This window comes from Triticum dicoccoides, chromosome 1B, assembly GCF_002162155.2.
Source record: "Triticum dicoccoides isolate Atlit2015 ecotype Zavitan chromosome 1B, WEW_v2.0, whole genome shotgun sequence".
NCBI lineage: Eukaryota > Viridiplantae > Streptophyta > Magnoliopsida > Poales > Poaceae > Triticum > Triticum dicoccoides.
Window position 1 is genome coordinate 376884356 of NC_041381.1, and position 5208 is coordinate 376889563.

The window sequence follows — 5208 nt, forward strand, 5'->3', positions numbered from 1 at the left end:
GTGGGTGCTGCCCACCTCGTGGCCTCGCTGACCCTCAAACCGATGCTATAAAATCCCATATTTTCACAAAAAAAATCAAGGAGAAAGAATTATCGCGTTTCATGAGACGGAGCTGCCGCCGTCTCCTGTTCTTCATCGGGAGGCCAGATCTAGAGTCCGTTTGGGGCTCCGGAGAGGGGGATCTTCGATCTTCGTCATCACCAACACATCTCCATCGCCAATTCCATGATGCTCCCCACCGGGAGTGAGTAATTCCTTCATAGGCTCGCTGGTCGGTGAGGAGTTGGATGAGATTCATCATGTAATCGAGTTAATTTTGTTAGGGCTTGATCCTTAGTATCCACTATGTTCTGAGATTGATATTGCCATGACTTTGTCATGCTTAATGCTTGTCACTTTGGGCCCGGGTGCCATGATTCCAGATCTGAACTGTTTATGTTATCACCATTATATCCATGTTCTAGATCCGATCTTGCAAGTTATAGTCACCTACTACGTGTTATGACCCGGCAACCCCGGAGTGACAATAGTCGGACCACTCCCGGTGATAACCGTAGTTTGAGGAGTTCATGTATTCACCGTGTGTTAATGCTTTGTTCTGGTTCTTTATTAAAAGGAGGCCTTAATATCCCTTAGTTTCCAATAGGACCCGCTGCCACGGGAGGGTAGGACAAAAGATGTCATGCAAGTTATTTCCATAAGCACGTCCACGGGAGGGTAGGACAAAAGATGTTATGCAAGTTCTTTCCATAAGCACGTATGACTATTTACGGAATACATGCCTACATTATATTTATGAACTGGAGCTAGTGCCATATCGCCCTAGATTATAATTGTCTCATGATGAATATCATCCAACGAGTCACCGATCCAATGCCTACAAATTTATCATATATTATTCTTGCTAAGCTACTGTTGCTACTGCTATCGTTACTACTACAATATCACTGTTATCATTGTTACTGTTACCGTTACTACTGCTACTATCATCAAAACTATCATATTACTGTGCTACTAATCATTTTGCTGCAGATAATTAATCTCCAGGTGTGGTTGAATTGACAACTCGGCTGCTAATACCTTCAAATATTCTTTGGCTCCCCTTGTGTCGAATATATAAGTATGGGTTGAATACTCTACCCTCAAAAACTGTTGTGATTCCCTATACTTGCGGGTTATCAAGACATTTTTCTGGCGCCGTTGCCGGGGAGCACAACTATATTTGTTGAGTCACTTGGGATTATTATCATATTATTACTATGAAGAATTTGAAGGATGCTAAGACTAAGATTTTTCCCTCAAAGACGAGGGGAGTTAAGGAACTGCCATCCAGTTCTGCTTTAGATTCACCTTCTGTTATAAGTAAACTTGCAACTCCGCAACATGCTATTAATTCTGATATGTCGCAAGTTATTGATGATGTCACTTCTGCTATGAATGCTACTCATGATGATGCCAGTACCTTGCTTGATGATGATGTGCCACTAGGTGAATTTCTTGATGAACAAATTGCTAGAGTAAGACAACATGATATTGTTGAGTCCGATGATGAACTTGAAACTGAAAATCTTGAAACACCTACTAGAACTAGTCCTCCTAGATATGAATTGCCAAAGGTACCGGAAGGTTATACTATGAGTGAGGAGGCAACTAGAGATATTCTTTCTTGTAAGGATAGAGATGATCTAAAGAAATTATTATGCAAGTATAAAGAAAGATCTCTCAATGCTAGAATGAAATGTGATCCTGAGTTTGCTACTTCACCTATTGTTATTGCTGATAAGGATTATGAATTCTCTGTCGACCCAGAGTCAATCATTTTGGTTGAATCGGATCCTTTCCATGGTTATGAAAGTAAAACTGTTGTGGCACATCTTACTAAGTTGAATGATATATCTACCATTTTTGCTCATGATGAGAATATTCGCTATTACTATATTCTCAAGTTATTTCCGTTCTCATTAAAGGGTGATGCTAAAGCTTGGTACAATACTCTTGCTCCTGGTTGTGTGCATAGTCCCCAGGATATGATCTATTACTTATCTGAAAAATATTTCCCCGCTCATAAGAAGCAAGCTGCCTTGCAGGAACTATTTAACTTTGTGCGAATTGAAGAAGAGAGTCTCCCACAAGCTTGGGTGAGCCTTCTTCAATTGCTTAATGCTTTGCGTGACCACCCTCTTAAGAAAAATGAAATACTTGATATCTTCTATAATGGACTAACCGATACTTCTAGGGACTTCCTAGATAGTTGTGCTGGTTGTGTTTTCAGGGAACAAACTATTGGACAAGCTGAGGAATTATTGAATAACATATTGAAAAATCATGATGATTGGACTCCTCCTAAAACACCTATTAAACCCACTCCGAAGAAGAGGGGTATCTTATATCTCAGTCCTGAAGTTATGCAAGATGCAAAGAATATATGAAGGAAAAAGGTATTAAGGCCGAGGATGTTTAAAATTTACCACCTATCAAAGAAATACATGGGCTTGAAGCACCACCACCACCCAAGGTGGTAGAGGTAAAATCTTTAATGAATTTCAATGATAGTGATGATCCTCATAATAAACATCCTAGTCAATGCCTTTATGAGTTTGATAATTACATTAGAAAGCAAGATCACTTCAATGCAAATGTTATGAAACAACTGAAATACAACTCTGATATGATTGCTCGCTTAAGTCACTTGCTATTTAGAATCTCAAATGATGTTAGAGGTGTAGAAAAACATGCCTCTATGGTTCAAACTCACTAGAACAAGTTGCTAAATCTCAAAGAGAGTTACTTGATGAAATGAACAATAATACAAGTGACTTTACTGTTAGAGTAGCAACTAGTGGAGGTAAAATGACTCAGGAACCACTTTATCCCGAGGGACACCCAAAGAGAATTGAACAAGATTCTCAAAGGAACAACACCACTACACCTAGTCCTTCTAAAAAGAAAAAGAAGAAGAAAAATGACAAGACTTTGCCTGCCTCTAGTGAACCTGAAGTAGAAAAATCTCCTGGTAATGATAATGAAGTTTCTATCTCTGATGATGAAACTCAATCTGGTAATGAACACTCACCTTTTGATAATGAAAAAGATAATGATGAGGTTCATGAAAACACTCAACCTAATGATAAAGAACCAGATAATGATGTTGAGAATAACCAGCTATTGATCTTGATAACCCACAACCTAAGAATAAAAGATATGACAAAAGAGACTTTGTTGCTAGAAAACATGGAAAGGAAAGAGAACATTCAAAATCCTATGCCCATTCCACCTAAGTCAACTAAAAAGAAAGATAATGAAGAATTTGAACGCTTTGCCGAAATGATTTTCTGTGCACTCGCTTGACTAATATCTTGAAAATGCCTCCTTATGCAAAGTATATGAAAGACATCATCACCAATAAGAGAAAAATACCGGAAGCCAAAATCTCCACTATGCTTGCTAATTACACTTTCAAAGATGGAGTACCTAAAAAACTTGAAGATCCGGGAATGCCAACTATACCTTGCTCCATTAAAAGAAATTATGTGAAAACTGCTTTATGTGATTTGGGAGCTGGTGTTAGTGTTATGCCTTTCTCTTTATATAAAAGACTTGATTTGAATAAACTCACACCTATTGAAATATCCTTGCAAATGACTGATAAATCAACTGCCATACCTATCGGTATTTGTGAGGATGTGCCCGTTGTTGTTGCTAATGTTACTATTTTTGACTGGCTTTGTTATATTGAGATGCCCGAGGATGAAAACATGTTGATTATCCTTGGTAGACCCTTCTTGAATACCGCAGGGGCTGTTATTGGTCACTTTTCATATCAATGGTAATGAGCATACGGTGCACTTTTCGAAAAAACAATTCCAAGTGAATGGTATTAATGATATTGAAAAATCTCCGACAATCACTATTGGAAGTTTTCAACTACCTCTACCTACTATCAAAAAGAAATATGAAATGCTTATTGTTGGGGACATTCATATCACCATTGAGGTAACTTAGTGATTTACGGAAGTTCTTCGGTCTCATGCTAATCGAAAGTGGTTGTTAATAAGACTTGATCAACCTTATTAATGGATCATTTTTAGAGGTATGAAGTTGATGAATTTAGTAAGCACTACCTTCTGTCCCTACCTTTTGTTTTTCTGCTTTTATTAGTTAAATAAAATAAAGTGCCATGCTTTGTCCGTTTTCTGCTTTTCCCGTGCAATAAAAAAATGACCCAAAAATAAAAGTTCTCAGAACGCTCTGAAAATCTGATACAAATTTTTTCTGAATATTTATGAATTTCTGGTGCAAATAATATCAGAGGGAGGTACACCAGGTGGGCACAACCCACTTGGGCACGCCAGGACTCCCAGGCGTGCCCTAGTGGGTGATGCCCACCTGGTGGGCCCCCTCACTTACTTCTTCCTCCCACACCACTCCATTCACACAGGAAAAATCAGTACCTCTCTCTCTCTCTCTCTCTCTCTCTCTCTCGTGTTCTTGCTCCAGAAACTGCGGATTTCGATCTCTTTGCTCGAAGCTCCATTTCCGAAATTGTTTCGGGGATTTGTTGCTTGGTATGTGACTCCTCCACGTGTCCAATTAATTTTTGTTTTAGTGGTTTATATTTAGAATAATTAGCTACTCTTGGTGCTGCTGTAGATGAGCTTGCATGTTGAATTCTTTGAGTTCTAAGTAGTTTGAATGCTTGCTATGGCCTCTATACATCCCTATGAGTACTTGCTATCAATTTTGTGAAGTTTTGTTGAGAATTTTTTTTGTGGACTAAAAATTTCAGAATTTTGTTCATAGGAAAAAGATGAATATCTTTAGGAAGTTTGCTTCCAAGAAGAACTCCAAGGGGGTTATTGGGCAGTCATCTGACAATGATCTTCATACCCCGAGGTTAGCGGAGTTACGGCCGTGTGAGTGGTCGGACAATGAGTTCATGGGAGAGGCCGAAATCCTCCAAGAGTTCAACCAATATGTTGCTAATGCCGGCCTCACCGACTTCATCGTAGCTGAATGCGAACAGTATCATCTCCTCACAAATTCCTTTGTGCAAAACTTCATTTCATCTAGGAATAATCCCCCTGAGGTGTCATTTAACTTATATGCTGAACACCATCAGACCCCACTTACTGAATTTTGTGACATATGCATGCTTTCTTCTGATGGGGGTTTGGTAGAGCCTAGGCCCTCAAAGTTTGATGGTTTTTA